General features: G+C 31.2%; 1 protein-coding gene and 3 non-coding genes across 6 annotated transcripts in view; 1 reads left to right on the forward strand and 3 right to left on the reverse strand.

The window, feature by feature from the left end:
• LOC129004987 (inactive rhomboid protein 1-like) overlaps positions 1–19,035 on the reverse strand; it is a 278,942-nt gene that overhangs the window by 155,742 nt on the left and 104,165 nt on the right. The window lies entirely within an intron of this gene.
• Positions 3,471–3,543, forward strand: Trnaf-gaa (transfer RNA phenylalanine (anticodon GAA)). The gene has a single exon. It is a non-coding gene; the product is annotated as a tRNA-Phe (tRNA).
• Trnaf-gaa (transfer RNA phenylalanine (anticodon GAA)) lies at positions 7,094–7,166 on the reverse strand. Its single transcript has one exon. It is a non-coding gene; the product is annotated as a tRNA-Phe (tRNA).
• On the reverse strand, positions 10,404–10,476 carry Trnaf-gaa (transfer RNA phenylalanine (anticodon GAA)). The gene has a single exon. It is a non-coding gene; the product is annotated as a tRNA-Phe (tRNA).

Here is a 19,035-nt window from a genome sequence, read left to right on the forward strand (position 1 = left end):
GGTTTCTGTAAGGTGGTGTGTGATTGCAAGATCTGATTTGTTAAATTATGTGCGGAAAACTACTCAACATAATCTACTAATAGTGTGTGTTGAGCTGTCAAGATTTATTTCTTGACATCCATAACAGAAAAATTACTTATTTCCACATGAATTGAAACATAAGTTAATTATGGAAATTGATAACATTAAACCAAACCTTAGCATTATATTTCGTCAAAATCCAAAAACCACAATTCTATTTTAACTCTTACAAATTGATGCAGTATTTGAAGTACAAAATTAAACAAAACCCCAAAACTCGTAACAGGAAACAAAACTTAGTTCCATCAGCTTAGCTGACAATAGCCTAGGGCAATATTATCACACTCTCACCTGTATAGGTTAGGACAGTTCACCTGACTTTGAAATAACAAAACAGTGGCGAAATGAATGAATCCCAAGTATAAAATAACACTTAACAAACTAGAAAATCGACCAATACACAATATTTACCTGGCAAAACAACGTGTTAATTCGTAAATCAGGTGTATTCCAAGATAATCACATCACAAGACACAATCACAACACAGCAGACAGATCACAACACTCTAGGAATGACCGCGACAGACAGGTGTACCAAAAGGTCTACTGATATCACGAAATATCCCTGTCTAGCGCGGCAGACGCTGACACGGGCAATCGCACTTCACGCGCGGGCAGCGGGAAATGAGAAGGGAATTTTATCAGTGTTATCTGTTTTCCTGTAGCGGCGTTTTTATGTTATCGTTCCCTTGTGTCACAGGAAAGAATATATGTAATTTAATTCTATAATTGCGTTAAAATATTGGCATTTTAGGAGCTTCATTTTTTTAACAACAATATACATTTACTGTATAAGAAACATCACATAGAAGTTTTGTGGAAACAGGTTGTTTCTGTAATCGCCTCTCCAACACAATTGTCACAAATTGATATATTAGACAATTCTTTTTTCAGGTTAAAGTGTTACTATCTCTTCAATCTTGTTTAGAATTAGGTTGTTTCAGATTGGGTTGGTTTAGTTTAGGCTAGAACCAAGACAACTCAAAATTAAGCAGTAGTGAATAAACAAAAAAGGTCCTCTGACTTAAATATAATTTTGTAAAACACTGAAAAACACCAAATGTATTCTGTCCTAAATGCTTAGGCAAGTAGTTTACTTAGTGGGCAGATGATATTTGTTACCAAACACGCTAAACATTTAATTATCTAAATTACTAAATTATGTTTATACTGTATCACAATCCCGGCATAGTTAAATAATACCACAATTTTATTTTTTTCAAATATGTGAGGCGAGTATTGTTGTTAAGCATAAATTTGACAACACACATTCTTTGAAAAACTCTTTTACGACGGGGATTTTAATTTATTAATAAAAATTTTAGTTACATTTCAGCTGGCTTAAAGTAAAATTACATTTTATTGTATACATACTATCATTCTATCCTATAATTATGTCCGTGTTCCTTTATGAATTAACCGCAATTCTGTTTTATATAAAATTTCATTGGTAGTTAGTTTTAACGTTCACGCTATAAATAAAATATAATTGTTACTTATTTATTTAAGCGCCGACACCAATTTGCTCAATTACAACCAATTATAAAGAGAACACCTAATAAGCAAATTTTAACAGAAAGAATTCAAACAAGAAAAGAAACTCTAAAAACAATTTCAAGCGATGAAAGCCAATTAGCATAACTTAATTAGTTGGAACAAAGAAATGAAAAGAAGACAATTAGGAAAACTCTCTGTTGTGTTCAGATATCTCGAGCAAATTATATTCCAACTTTACACATGTATGATTGTTGATTTAATAAATTTGTTCGTGTTGTTTGCTATTGCTAATTACCTATTTGTCCCTAACTACCTATTTGGATGTATTTAAACAATGAATTGTAAAGAAAATAAATGTACTCTTTATTTATATGGTATAGCCTCTGGATCACTGATTTTTACAACAAAAGGTTTAAAGTATATGTATCCGTCAAGTGATCCTGGATTGTAGTTGGTTGACTACAGCTGATTCGTGTTCATAAACACATCTTATCAAGTCAAATTACATTGATTTATTCCATAGAATGGTTGTCATGAGTTTAAAATTTCACAAATAAATGTTACATGTACACGAACAATTAAACATTAATTCGCTAAAACACAAATACGAAAAACGTGTAATTTAAAAAAAAAACATTGGACATGTGCGGCGCTGGTAGAAGGTAGGTCATGACTGCCAACTTACTTTTTTACTTTAAATTTTTTTACTTTTTTATTTTAAAAGTACATCTTTAATAGTTGGCCTACTTACAAATTATTGCAGAAATGTATTTACGTTCAATGAAAATAAACCACTTTCACCCCTTTTGACAAGGAAAGATTTACGGGATGACGAAAACACAGTTTTCAATCTTACTACAGATTGACAAGAGGTTAACTTTAAAATACAGTTCTTGATAACAAGACCCTCAATAAGTAAACCTTGATATCAAGTGTCATTTTTAAATATATTGAAATTTATTTCACCCCTACTTTAATGTTATTTCAAACCTCGATAAAAGTCAACTTTGATAACAAGTCTTATTTACCAATCCCAATTAGGGTCTTATTATCAAGGTTCTACTGAAATAACCGTTTTCACCTAAAATGCATTTATAAGATGGACCTAGCCTCACAACATTGAAGATCCAAAATCAATCACTCAAGTCAACCGATTCACACCGAGTCAGTAAGGTCTTGTCACATTTTACATTGTCATATTCCAGACCGGAAGTATACCTTATGACGTCATTTCCCTCGTCACACGCTTCCGGTTTCCGTGGCCAGCCTGAAATATTGCCAGTTTGTAAAAGGAAATTGAAATGCATAACTTTCAAAAGTCGCCTAGAGATAGTTTAGAAAGTGCAGCATTTCAATATGTTAACTAGTTGCATATTGGAGTTTGCCATTGTTGAATTTTTTAGGAGTATGAAAATTCCAAAACACAAACGAAATTCAGTTTAGATGGTTTTCACGTGCTTTCTCCCATAAACCTACAGATTTAAATAATATTGTGTGGATGTATTTATGTGAAAGCTTGCAAGAAGAAGAAAGTTATTCCAAAGCAAAGAAAAGTTGCTAGCCTAGTTAGTGGTTATCGGCTTGGACTTCGATGCGGGTTCGATTCTAGGTACATCAAAAACACTTATGGTTTTAAACCACTTTCCCTAAACGCGTTATTTGATTGAACTGTTAAAATACCACTGGTATCGCCGTCAAGAAAAAAATTAAACTCATTGTAAGTTTATACTATTTAAAATGTTTTATGTAAGTGAAATATAGGGAAATGGGTAATATAAATCAAAATCATACTTACTGGACAAAGTTATATTCGTATTTTTTTTTTTTTTACAAATTTATATTAGTCTATACTGGAATAAATTTAAAATTTATAGAATACAATTGATGTTAAGGCCGAAATAGCTCAGTTGGGAGAGCGTTAGACTGAAGATCTAAAGGTCCCTGGTTCGATCCCGGGTTTCGGCAGTATCATTTTACTCGATGTGTTGCGATAATTTGTGAAAGCTGCCCATGATACAGCTTCTAACACTTAGGACTAGTTACTTGTCACTAAAATAAAGCAGTCAAAGTCGTGACGTGACTCTTTACAATACTTTCACAATGCAACGTGATTCAGGGTGACAATTTTACTGTACAGTAACAAGTAATTTATTCTGTATAACGGCACAGCTTCTGAGGCGCAACAGCACAATATCTTTTACACAATAACAAAACGCTGAATTTTTAATTTAAAATTTTAAAAGGTACCTAACGGTCCGAACCTATCTTGTTACTTAGCGTCAATCTAACATAATAAGATCTTCCGTTGTCACATGGCTTTACCAGTATATTGTATACTGTGTAGCTCTTATTAGCTGCAAAAGTTACTAAATACTGTTATACGATTAACCTAGGGAGTTACATATGTTACTTTTGAAATGTGACACACAGCGTCTAGTGTGGTGGCAAAGATGTAACAGTTATATTGTGCCGTTATTCGGCGCAACTGTTTTGAGTTGGAACAATTGGTTTTTAAAAATAATGCGATGCAGGTTGTTAGAGGTAATATGGTTGTTACAACAACAAACATCAACGCCGTTAATGTACACTCTGTTACGATTCTGTTGTAAAAGTTGATTTACACAGTTACAAATGCGGTGCAGTCAGGGTTTTAAAACAGTCATCCTTTTATCAAACAAAAATCTATGTTGCCTGAGTCTTTGCTTTATATGTTAACAACACTTAACAATTTCATCAGACTTATACACTGTCAATTTAAACACGAAAAAGTAACAAAAAATAACCAATGATTCATTTTGCTTGTGGTTTACCAACGGCTCGTTATTTTAAATGTTAGTATAAAATGTCAAGATTGCCAAATGTGTACACGAAAACACTTAACAACTATCGGATAAATTTTGTCTGACTGTATGAACAGATGTAAACTATTTTGACGTCATTGGTGGTGGCCACAGGATTGGCAACTCTTAGTGTAAGTTTTTAACTGAGACAAAATTAAGGATTAAATCGTAATTACAAATGTGAAATGAACGTAAACTGTTGTATTCAGATACATTTGCTACTTGCATTAACGAGATTATATTTCATCATTAAGACCTAGAGTGACTCTTTTCAACACGAGTTTCGGTATAAAAGTCAGGGTTGGAAAAAGCCCTTTTTGCGATCTATATTTTGTAATACTGCTCAATTTAATAAGGCTGACTGAATTTAAAAATGAAAAAAGCTATACTATTTGCCTTTACAAGTTAGCACCCTAAACGGATTTTTTTATCAGTCAACAGTTGATACCATTTAAAGAGAGATAGGTTCAACAGTTATCACATTTTATTTCATTTTCACATTTTATTGCCCCAAAATTTTGATTCAAGAATATTTATTTTAATGAACCGCACAGTATAATAAACACAAACAATACATTCATTAAAATAAATTGTAAAAATCGTTGCAAATGGTTATTCATTAATAAGAAATAATTTACGGCACATTAGGGGGAACAAGTTGAGAAGTGGCAAATTACGAAAAATGCACAACCAATGTCCTTAATCCAGCTTGTATACTTCGTACCCTAAGAATAAAAAAGCTACTTAAACACCGCACAAATATTGAACAAAATTATTTTCTACAGCAAGAATAAATATAATTCATTACAATTTGCAATACTAACCTACTAGTTTTTGTTTATTAACTGTAATGTATGTTTGTTTTCCTCCGCTACCAATTTAGTTTATACAATGTTTACGCGGGTGTTATAGACGTATTCAACTCCAGCGTGTATTGTTTGATAGGCCATAATGTTTTACGACCTCTGCTGACCTAGTACTTTCCTAAGCTACTTTTTATATCTCTGGACATTATTGACCAAGAAGTAAAATACAAATGAACTGAATACATTTTGCTATAAAAAAAGTCTTGCGATGGATAAAAATGATTTGTTTATTGTTTTTATATTCAGCACTATCTGCTCTACCCGTGCTATAATGGGGCGAGAATGTGAAAAGAATATTTAGGTTTAAAAAATGCTGTATGGTATATTTACACATCCATTATTTAATTTCAAACTATATTCAGTGTTTCTGTTAACTCGATGTGAACACGTAATAAAGCTATCTGGGATTATATATAAGTGGTGCTGATGCCCTATAAAAATACTGTAAATGTATAAGATTCTATGTTCAAAAGATATGCTTACTTTGTGTGCTGGTGTTTTATTAGAAAATGCTATACTTACTATTTTAAGAATTTAATAGACCAAACGAATCGTACAACATAGTGTACAGAAAGACTAAAATAATTGTTTATAATGTAACATAAAAAATAGGAATTATTTATTATGTCGATTTCATTAAGCACCTCCAGCAATAAAAATTTTCAGATATTTTAAATTTTAAAAAATCTCATTTGTTTACTTTGCTTTATTAAAGGATTCAGATTCAAAAAGTATTATATAAATTATATACTTGTGGATGTTAGGATACAAAATCAATGATAGATTAAAAGGCATATAGCCAAAAACATGGAGAGCAGTTTAAATTGTAAGCGTAAAGCTATCAAAATACCTACTTAAAACCCTGCTAACATTGTAATTGTATTACTGTTTACACAAAAATATGCCAAGAAAATAATTCTCAAGGACTAAGTTCAAAACTAGGGCCAAAGTTGATACAGCGACGGGTAATTGTACTTATTTCAATAGAAACCAGCTGCGTGATATTGTAATTGTGTGAGATTAAAATCAAGTGCATTTGTCGGTTATGCGAGTTAACATTGAAATGTGTAAATGTAAATATTACGAGTTCCCCAATTGTTGCCATGGGTACCAACCAATTTCTATTTTTAAAAGCCTTATTGCCGAAATTAAAAGGCCAGGAGACAGAGCCCTAGGTAAATATCGTAATTGGAATAGTTAAAAAAAATCCTCGGAGGTATGGCTGTATTTTGTGTAAATTTTAAGTTCATTCGGTTCAGTATCTTTTGCGTTTACTTCGTACAAAGAGATGTATAAATATCTATATCTCTACCAACTATATGTACCACCAATGTTAATACAATTTATAAGTTTTATAACCATTTATATTTATTGAATTACTTATATTTAATTTCGTAAAATATTAAACGTCTAAATTTCTTAAGCTACGGTTTAAATTCAAACGAAATTCGATTTAGCACACATTAAAGGTGTTTTGTTGCTATAGTTTACTTAAACTTAAGGTAAGGTTAAACTTAACTATTATGACCGTTTATGACATAAATTAGGTGCATATGCGTTTATAATACATAATTACTAACCATTTTTTTCTTTTGATTTTGTTTAATATTGACTGCCTACAATGTGGCTTTTGTTTTGTTCTTCTCTAATGAAAAAAAAAGGTTTTAATCGTGACCAAAAAACGACATGATAACCCAACGGTTGAGTCTTCGATAGTTAGCATGCTTAGTTAGTCAGTTAGCCAGAGCACTTTCCCCAAATTGGTAATTTGGAATGCCACATCCTCTACTTAGGTGGGTAAAATGTTATTGCCGAAACCCGGGATCGAACCAGGGACCTTTAGATCTTCAGTCTAACGCTCTCCCAACTGAGCTATTTCGGCTGCTGGTACACTTTTGTCTTTGTTAAGACACACTTCACAAAGTTAAGATAGTTATGGCCAAAGGTGACAAAGTTTGTATACTTGTGTATTTGAAATATATTTACTGTAATTGGAAAAGATAAGCTTTAAAGATTATACGACAGGTCCAAAAAGGGTTAAGTTACATACAAAATTATAGTTTTGAAATACCACCACGTAATTATAAAAATTATATTATTATAATATTATATCGTTGGTCTATATTATTATAATAACGTATTATAAAGGATATTTTTTATTACCTAGAATTATGTTGGATATCAATATTTACTTAAAATTAAAATTTCAACACGATAATAAAAAAAAACCATTTAAAGAAAAATAATGGAAATTTATAACTCTTACAATGAGGTATACTAAAATTATGTATTCATTGTATTGTATGCAAATTCTCAAAATATGTTAATCTTTAAAAAACACAAATTTTAATTAAACTAACAGTCTAACATTTGTAACAAATATTTTTTTTGAATTTTAAACATTTACAGAATTTAGATTACAAATACCAACTGAGTATAATTTGTTTTTCCAAATATAAAAAAAAGCTTAAGCATACATTGTGTAAAAATGAAGGCGATTAAAATAGTTAACACTATCTGCATTGTTGATGTAAATAGTTCCCACCTGAGTGGGGAGTAAATAATAAAATGGCTGAAGTGACATAACTTTTTACACCGCAATATTTTACACCGGAAGTCATCTTTATGACGTCATTTCCTGTCTGCAAAACTACCAAACTCACCACTCATCTGAATAACTTGCGTTCGTGAATGTGACGAATATTTTAAGCAGTTTACCTTGAAATAAGGTTAAATTAACATGTTTTAAAATTACACTTGTTAACATAAAAAATACATAACTAATTTATAATATACTCGTAATACATTACATACTTTATTTCAATAATTTATTGTTTATTTTATTATACTAGTGTTATATATACTGAATTGGTTTAACTTACTGGTTTTATATTGCCAGCTGTTTTCAAATAATAATATTTGTATTAGAATGCTTATTTATAATTAACCGTGTTTATTAATTTCAAAGAGAAAATGATAACAAGAGTTTGTGAGTTGTGTTGTCTTTTGACTAAAGAAGATGTTAGTTAAAATGGTTCAAATAAAATAATGTAATTACCTCATTTTACTGATTACTCATAATTTTTCTCAGTTAATTCGTAACAACTAGGATAGGACAGATATTAATTAAATCTTCGGTAAATTTAATAGTTTTATAAATATTACTCTAAAACGACGAGTCCAATAGTATAGTATGAACGTGTACGTCCGCAATACAACCATTGTATGGAAATACAAAGTTGTACGTAAGAAGAAGAGGTATTATTTAAACAAGAATACACGTTAGGAAATGCAATCTTATTAAATACAGAGAGGTAATTCATTACATTGACAGACGAAAAGTATTATTTTCTGAGTTATATCAGTTTATAAATAGCTCAAAGCTAATTTAAACTTTAGTAAACCCAAGTTGCAGTATGGACAGTATAGTGTTAACCATGGTGAAGAAAACTAAATGATTTTTTTGGAAATATTTCAGTCGTTTCATTCAGATTTGTTTAAAAAACTATTATATTTCTTTGGGACTTGTGCGCCTGATTGGAGTACCGTACAACCAAAATGTGCCGTTGGCGTTTTTAATATTCGTCGCATTATGTATTTGTGCCTGAAAAAAATAACCATGATATTGGCATACACAACTTTGTCGCTACAATCTTTTAAACAAGTTAGTTTAAATTAAATACGATTTTTTTTCTATTTAGAATACAGTAGTATTGTTTTTAGTACTACAGTATTTAATTTATAGATTTTATTACATATCAATACTAACCCCAATATATAATTGAGTAGGTATGGTGTTTGTGTTTACATTGGCATTGTATGGTAAGTGTATATCAGTTATCAATTATAAATTATCAGCTACAATTGAAATAGCTGGCAATAAAACAAACTAGGACAGTAAATTACTGTCCTTGTTGAAAAATCATTACAAACTTACAAAAAACTAACTAAAGGAAATACTAAATGAAATTCTCCATTGGATAGCATTGGTTAACGGTGGAACAACGTACAGTACGGTTAAATTGTATACGTTATTTTTTCAACGTAAACCAATTTACAGAAAACTAGCTTAAAACATATAAGTGAGCAAGAAGAAATAATTCTTGGGGTACGGAACTGCCGCTGGACCTATATTTCTTTAAACTCTTTGGTAATAAAACTTACTCAAATATAAAAAAGTTGAAATTTACGTTAGTTTAAAAACTCAGTCAAGTATTCTATAGACCTATTTGATCTAACAATTCACTATTGTGACCTTGTCAATGAGTATTAAATATTAACACGATTTATGTCAAGAACGCCCCAAAAAATAAGTAACCTACTATAGAACTCTATACACCCGACAATGTACAAGACTATAGCGTGCTGTAACTGAAATTGTTAAATTACAGAACGATTACGGAAAAATGCAGGGTCAGAGGGTACTTAGTGATTGGGAGGGGGTAGAAGATAGGGGGGGGGAGCACGCGATCCGGGGAGGGATTATTTATGTACTAAAGTAATAAAACAGTAAAGATACGCAAGATTGGCTTGGTCGATCTGATCGTTTTGAAGTACTGTAAATGGTTTTGTAATACAATAAATTATATTACGTTATACGTAAGAATCAAATAAAAATCAACCCTGTACGATATGGTGAATCTAGATGAAAATTAACTTCTATTTTAATATATTGATTCTTTCCTAAGTAAAGCAAGCTGTTCAATCAAGAGAATATTATCTATATATTAATAGGCAAGCATGTTTCTTTAAAACCTTTTTTCTCAGCTCGTGTGCATTAAAGGGGAAATCTACGCATACTTTTAGAAAGATATTTTCCTGTAGATGTGCAGAATACCATTATAAATTAAAATAGGCTCAAAAATAAGCATAACGAATTAATTTAAAATAAAAAAAAATAACATGGGTCTTATGGGTTGCCATGCTGATGACAAAATAACAAAACAGAAAATTAAAACAAATAGCATAATGGTACACAATTATCACACGTTTTATTTACAGCTTGGGGTGAAAATAGAAAAGTCTGCACATTACATGATTTTTTATCGAATTTTCGGCCACTGGGCGACCTCTAGTTTCAATGAATATTCGTATATTCACAAATTGAGCAAAATACTAATGCCGAAACCCGGGATCGAACCAGGGACCTTTAGATCTTCAGTCTAACGCTCTCCCAACTGAGCTATTTCGGCCATAGAAACAAGTTTTGCTTATCGATCAGAAATTCAAAACATAAATACGAACATTATGTTACCATTATTTTTTTAAATACGTTAATCAATTAGATAACATTTTTACCACAGACAGTGGAAACCATTAAAACATTAAAGTATTATATTGTCTGTGATTTTTACCTTTAACCTCAGTTCTAATTAAGTTAACTGTTATATTGTTTTGTTAGTTATTTTGTACTAATTAAAAATAACTATCCTTAGTCCTTACGAATTTTATCAATTACGTATTTGCAAGGAAACATTTATCAATTATTTTTTTAAATACACACACAGAGAAGTAAGGTACAGTACATTGAAACACTCCACAATCTAATACAAGTATTACATATAGTGGTTATGTAGCAAATTATTGTATTTCAACTACTTGTACTAATTCCATTAATGCAACTACTTGCAATAAAAATTTCAAACGAAACTAACAAAGTAACGTTTACACATATATATAACCACAATAATACAAGTGTTGAGTGTGACTAACTAATTATAAGCACAACATAATAAAAGCAGTATGATCTGCACATTTTGAATGTATATTGTTTCAACATGTTGAAAGTGACGCCAACACATGTATATGAGATTACTTCGGTGGTCTTTGGTCTTAGGGGTGATTTACGTCTACCCTTGTAACTCCACTAAATCCTAATATATAACGGGACCTTGCATCGTAGTTCAAAACATGTGCTACCGAGAAGTTATTGAGATAATGCTCTTCGTATCGGAAACACCAACGCTTTTCTGGGAAAAACTAACCGAAACCCAGTATTGGATTACAATGTTTATATTTAACATGTGTCCGTTGATAATTCCCACGTTTGAGCCAAATTCACGTATGTCATGGTTATAGTAGAACTAGTTTATGAAAGGGGGAAGAGGAAAACATATAAAAAATGTTCCATATATTACAGACCACATTTAAGTAAATATTATGGATTGTGTTTGATAATTGGATGGAAATTAAAAGATTTTTAAACCACCAACATTACCTTTAAAAGCATTAAATTTTCACTTAACATAACAATTGAATACCAACATTGAATTGGGCTGATGAATTAACATTGCCCAAGCTCTATTGTACGATTATAGAAAACACATTTAAAAAATAATACAATCGATTGGTTTATGACTTCACAAATAAATATTGAATTCAAATTTGACTTTCAACGTAAGTTGTATGTTAGCTTTTTCAATTATTGTATTTTTCTAAGGTAATAAACCAGGATAAGAGAGTTAGTGCAAGAAAAAGTTCAAACCCCACCTTAATCAACAAGGAGGGTTTTGATTTATAGTATTTCGAGTTTGTTAAAGCTTATCAGTATAATCTAACTAAACGATTGTTAATGATTTACAGATAGACTAGACAGATGTATTTACAGACAGACAGATTTACAGATAGACAGATACGGGGTGTTCAAAAGGTCTGGCAACGCAACGCCTTAATATTTTTCTTATTATTTAACTCAGAACAATGAAACTATAGAATTACGTCCTCAATGTAGTTACTGACTTTTTGGTCATATAAACGGGTGTTTCGCTTTGGGGGACGTCCTGTGGAGGAAGTCTCAAACGTCTTAAACGTAAGCATAAGGTCAAATTATACCTCATGTTGAAGGGCTTTATTAGAGCAACCCATTGCCGCAAACCCGACTGAAAAAGGGCGATTCGTTTGGAAATACAGTAGCAGCCTTCAAAGTTTGATAACTATTATACGTACAGAAGTGAATATTTTACCGTGTTGGTTAAGATAGTGTTTTAACTTGGATAACTTCATAGCTAGAATGTAGATGGAGGAAAATATCACTAATGGCAGATTAAATTGTTGAGAAAAGCTTTAATAAATAAAAAATTAAAACATACTAAAACGTTGCCAGACTTTTTGAACATCCGATATTTAAGTATTGTAATAGTGTAATACATGTCTACAAAAGAAAGTTGTAATAACATAAGTTATTTATATTTATTTTTTATCAGCTTATTATCTTTCCTATTAAGAATATATACTATTTAAACATTTTTTAGTTGATATTTGGCTTATTTTTCTATAATAATAATAGTTATAACCTTTTTTACCCTTGCTTTGACTACACTCTACAAACAGCTAAAACAAACAGAAAAGAAATGCTGTTTGAAGTACTCTCAAATATTAAATAAGCACAATTTTATTATGAGACATTTAAAAGTAATTAAAAATATGTATTTATATATAGTGCATTATATTACGTTGCAAGTAATATAATATAAAACGTTAGAAAAACGTCTTGTTTTGAAAAATGTAATTAAAATTTTAAAATATTCTATTCATATAAAAGCATAATCAAATTATTAAACACAAGAAATTGTTTGACTGCACTGTTGTATGCTAGTCCTGACCAAACAGCAAAAAACAGAGTGATGTAATATGTTAAAGTAATTACAAATAGTTATATTATTTTCAACCCACAAAAACATATTTGGAGATACAAAAATTGTGGACAATGGGAAAATATTTAGCACGGGTGGTGCAAATGTATAAAAGAGATGGGGATATATGTTACTCGCTCTCGGCCATGTAAAAACGGTTAAAGTATGTGAAACGAAACACCACTTATGAAGGGGGGCTGAAACCCCCCTCTAACCCCCCCCCCCTGGAGCTCAACTCGATATCACCATGGTGACAGCACTCCCCCCACCTTAACCCAGTCTGCACTCCCAGGAAATACTTGCATTTTGATCTCTGCTGGAAAATAGAGATATTTTATTTGCAGTGTATATGCAAAATTCTTTCAGACTAACTTGTTGTGTTTTGCGAAAAAAAATGTTGGTAAAATAATATTTTCTTTAATGCATCGATCCCTCGGTTTACTACTATTTATTATTAATAATATTTTTAATTACAAACATTTTGTATTTGGTTTATTGCTTGTAATTTTTCTAGAACACAATATTTAATGTTTAACGTCCAAGCTTAATGTGTAATAAAATTTAAATAAATTGTTAATGAAATGGTATTATATTTAAAATTTATGTTATAAGAAATATTTTGCCATGAACATTATTTATTGTTTTTTTTTTATTATTATGAAAAATGCATGAAAGTAACATCATTTCAATCACTTGTATAGTTTTCTATTTTGTGTGTCTTTTCATATTTTTTTAAGCCGGTACACTTAATATATATATATTACTGTAAAACTGCAACTTCACATTTGAAAAAAGGTGATTTTGAGCTATAAGGAAATGTTGGTTAAGGTTATTTAAATCATTTAGGCTAAGATGTTTGTTTTGTTCGTACAAAATATTTAATGTGTAAACGTATGCCAGCCTATTAATTTATACCTTAAAACTACTATTGATTTGTTTTCATCGTTTTTGTCTTTTCCTTTCACTAATTGATTAAAACTTATTATCAAATGTACGCATTGGAAATATAAATTCTGTTATATTCAACCTTGTCATTCCAGATTAAAGATTAACTCAAAAGTAATAAGTTAGGTTTCATTACACAATCTGTTTCGGTTATTTGTAAAACTGTTTAGACCCTATTTTATAATTTACCAACGTCAACTATTATGGTTTGTTTTAGTATTTGTATGTTTTCCTGTGCAGAACATTTTAATTTATGACGTAATCATCAACTTGTATATTTCGGACGTTAAATCTTTACTAAAATATATAAGTAACTGAACTGTTAAAGCAGAAATGATTGTGTTCTTTTTGGAAATAATTTTGAGTCTTATTTAGTATAGTAATTTATCAAGGTTTTAATTTAATTCGCATGGTGTAGAAATTAATTTTAAAATATCAAGAACATTGAATATATCACAAAAGATAATTAAAGGATATAAAACATTATTTAGTTAAACCTAAAATACATTACTATATTTTTTGAGTTATTCTTTTTAATCAATTGTAAATCTCGAATCTAAATATAAAACGTACTCGCATATTTCTTAACAATATTATTATTATTAATATTAGCATCAATTGTTATACAGCTCTGTTTAAAATTCAACATTTCTCATACAGAGCTTATTAAGCTGTAAATAAGAAACTCTAATTGTATAATAGATGAGAAAGTAAAAAATTGTCGATTTAAGTTAAGTTACAGTAGTTAGATGTTACGCTAAAAGAAAATCGTTTACGGTAAAGGTTTCAATACACACAAAAGAATAATTGGACCGAAAATATTTATGCGATGTTTTTTAATTACGAACTTTGTGGAATGCATTGATTCGATAAACTATTCACAATAAGCTTATGATATACCTCTATTTAGCTGTTATTTAGTCGTTAATGGAAAGAGGGAATAGCAATTTAATTAATGTTAATAAAAGGAACCTGAGAAAAGAATAATTGAATTACTTTGATTTAATTTTGAGACCCATTGTTGGATAAAATATATTTAAAATTTGTGCTTATGAATATATACGTTATATACTGACACAGTAGTTGACATTATATAATGATAGGACATAATTTATCATGAATTTCCGTACGTACATAGTATTCGCTATAAGTATTTATAAATGTTTCTAAATAAATATAAACATTTTCAACAATAGGATTAGAGATTATTTCTTTTATATCATGATTAATAATTACATCCCAAAGTTAATAGTTTAGGTATGATGAAAAAGATTAAGGATATATTATTGATCTTATAATAAAACCGTTACGTCTAAACAGTAAGGGTTCCATATTGTAAATAACTAGCTGATTCAAAATAATCAACCAACATAGATTTTAATATTATTAATGAGCATACAATATGATTTAGACTAAAAGAAAGAACTTGAATGTTGAATCGTTGAGTAATTATCGTCCACATAATACAGCCTATTGCATCCTGTAATGCCGAAGTGTTGTATATTCAAATTCAAATCCTTTAAAACTTGGTATACTACTTCACTGTTAGATTAAGCTACAATTCATTGTCAGTACACTGGCCGTGAATTATTTATTTAGTGACTTGCCGTTGCTACATGTACTTGCAACCGTTCCACCAACCAAACCTCTTAATAATTCCCACATTCACACGTTAAATTTCCCTGTGGAAACCCTACTCTTTAAATAAACATTCAGTGGGATATAGATTATTCCAAGGAATGTTTCCTCTTTGGGGCTCAATGACAAATTTTATATTATTTTTAACTTAAAAACTTAAATTTTTTATGTCAACATCCACATTTAGGATGCATTATAAGGGGCTTAGACCTAGACAAATTTGACATATACTATTCCTGTGGTAAATATGCATTCTTAGCTTTTATAATACAATTCTACTCTTTAAAAAATATTTACTCTATAGTTACTCTATAATTACTCTATAGGATAAGATGGTAGTTTATAAACGGATAATGAAAATATAATTTTAACTTTTGGTGAGTGGGGTTTTTTGTGCTTATAGAAGATACGTAAAACACAGTTTACAAAATTAATAAGATTATTCAATGTTACATTCATTATTACATACATTTTTCGGGGTAGCGGAATTCTACCCCCCGAATAAACGCCTACGTCATTTTGACGTCACGAGGAGCGGGGCCTATACACGGTAGAGAAACAGCCAGCTACTGGAAATTTACCCAAAATTTGTTATTTATGAAATCAACATGTAATTCTTTGCTTATAAAGTCATTTTCCATACCCTGAAAATCTACCCCCCGTGGTCAAATCAGAAATATTCAACGCCGGAATTCTACCCCCGGAAATTTATCCCCCGCAATCTATCTAACCACGCATCAACTACTTGTTGTACTTTATTTTATTAATTGGTTAATGTAAATCAACGGTTCTTCGGTTAATAATTAGCTTTTAATATCCAGTATAGGTTAGGTTAGGTTACCAATATAAAAAAATTAACTACCCCCTTGGCTTATAAGTAGTGTAGCCGACCACGGTTGTAGATTTCCGGGGGTAGGATTCCGGTGTCGGACATTTCTGATTTGACCACTGGGGGTATATTTCCAGTAAGTAAATCGTGAAATTGTGAAATGTGAATTGATTTAAATAAATAATTACTTATCCGTCATAAAAGTTCACAGCCGGAAATCTAACCCCAATCCTGAGAAGTCAAAATAAAGTTATCATTTTTTATGGGTTAAATTTCCGGGGGTAGAATTCCGGCGACCCTATTTTTTAACGTCTTACTATGTTAATTTTGGCATTGACTAACTTTTTTATGGTCAATTTTAATTGTTTAAAAACTAAGATAATTATAGATAATATGATATTTGTCACAACCATTTTACATCAAATAGCTTCATAACAGTTAAGTTACTAAAACATACCCCCTTTTCTAAGAAACGTTGCATATTTTCAACGGCATCCCTTGGTCCTATGAATACTTTAAACCGCGTCTTGTTTTCTGTTATTCACAAAGCTAACATTCTCCTTTTTGTCATACAACTTAAACACTCAATTTATAAAGCTAAACAAACGTTCCTACTTGACATGTCATGTATTCTTACTGCTGTAGTGTAACTTAATGTATTTAAGAAAATCAAATTTAACGGAGGTATTAGGCCTATTTCAAATTTGAGATTATATTTACTGAGACAAAAGTCAAAACAAAATCGTATTTTTGTAACCTTTACAATTACAATTTTTGAAGTTTTCGCCACTTCCTTAACTGTAATTAGCGTGTTTAGTTGCATATTTTAAATCTAGACATTTCTCTATGCTGAATACCCTATTTGGCCTATGCGGCCCACAGAATGGCCTACCACTGTAGTAAATGCCTTTCTACGGTATGGGTCAAGGCAAAAATTACAATAATTTTTTTTACTTTAATTTTTTAATTGGTAAATAGTTACATTACTTTTTCCTAAAATACCGATACAGTTACAACACCGATTTACAATTAGGCCTAAATATTACAAATAATAATTTTATAAAAATTAAATATAACACAATGCAACGAAAAACAAACTATTGATATAACATATGTACTTAACACGTTCGCTGCGGGCCATCAAACAGCAGGCGTAGCCCCAGTGCGGCGCAGCCCGCAGCGTCGAACAAACCCGATTGCCGGGTGATTGGCTCTCATATTTCGGTATGACGAATAGCAAATAACGTGCGGTGATGTCCTGTTTTATAACAAGTCGACGTAGTTCGCTAAACACTCACATATAGCAGCACTGCTTGGAACGTAGCCGGTCCCATCGTATTAACAATTGGAGGGAGAAAGACGGGACAAAAAGTTGATTTTTAAGTTTGCCAGACGGGGATTTTATGGGGAAATTTTACTACCAACCTACAACACAACAAAAAGCAAGTCACCCACTACACGCTAACGTGGAAACATTCTGCAAAGGGTCGTAAACAAACGCACGTGGCGCGCTCGCCCACCCCCATCCCGCCCCCCCTACTGATAACGCGACAAAAATAGAAACCAAGGTCACCACGGTCATTCAACTGTGTCAACGCAGGTGGCTACAAAGTATTAGTTCGAAATATCAAACGGCTGAGCCACAGGAAAATATTGAAGTTCAGGAGGACCCAAGTATCCATATGGATACCGCCGCCTCTACGTGATGGACTCCAGGTATCCATATGGATACCGCCGCACCCAATGTGTTAATTTATTATATTCCAAAACCTCGTTTTCGAGTTTTCCGGAAACGGGTCATCGCATCCGGTCCAGTCTCACCATAAACAATAGACCGGAAGCAGTGTACCGGAAGTGTCTGATTTATACCTCAGTGGTGCCAACCTCAACAGCTGAATATCCAGTGCAATATAATATACTCTCACATGTATATGAAATAATATTTCGTATATGCTTAACAACAGTGCTTCTACGCCTTCATCATACGTCAGCTGTTGTTTTGGTTTGTAGGGGGTGTTTTATTTCATAATAGTTATAGCTCTACGGGTTTATACATTAAATCTGAATTCAAATATTATAGGCCGATAAAAATATATTCATCCATTATCGTCCATTCACCAATGCTTGTAATAGTCATCGATCTGCATTATTGATATTTTCCGTATATCACGATTTTCTTACTCATAATATGACTATTTTGTTTACTACAATTAGTTTTTAAAACATCGATGATTCTACGAATGTCGTTATGAATTAAAACCTTACCGCAAAGAATAATTATTCAGTCGAACCAAAGTAGCATACAATAACTAAATAAAAATTCTTTGTTAAGCTATTTAGACGCCGAGTCCCAAGACATGACAATCAGGACGAAAGGAATAAAAACGATCCCTTTAGACATTAAGGTTTGCGGTTAAAGAGAGCCAAATTAGCCGCAACGACTACGTAAATGGCTTGACTCTTTGTGGCAGAATTTCCTCCAACGTCAAGAGAAGTGGATTTGAGTCTTTTCATTTTCGTTTTCCTCGTTGCAAGTACTACTTTTCAGAATGTACCTTTATGATTATGGTTTTGAAATATCTTTGCAAAAATCATAATGTTGGCTGAAAAATTTTGAATAATACTGAACATAAATGTACATGGCCTATTGTATAAGTCAAATGCAGAGAATATGTTTATGCATACGCATATTATAAGAAAGATTCTCA

This window comes from Macrosteles quadrilineatus, unplaced genomic scaffold, assembly GCF_028750875.1.
Source record: "Macrosteles quadrilineatus isolate MER2022 unplaced genomic scaffold, UCM_ALF_1.0 Scaffold_14__1_contigs__length_3811126, whole genome shotgun sequence".
In the NCBI taxonomy this organism is placed as follows: domain Eukaryota; kingdom Metazoa; phylum Arthropoda; class Insecta; order Hemiptera; family Cicadellidae; genus Macrosteles; species Macrosteles quadrilineatus.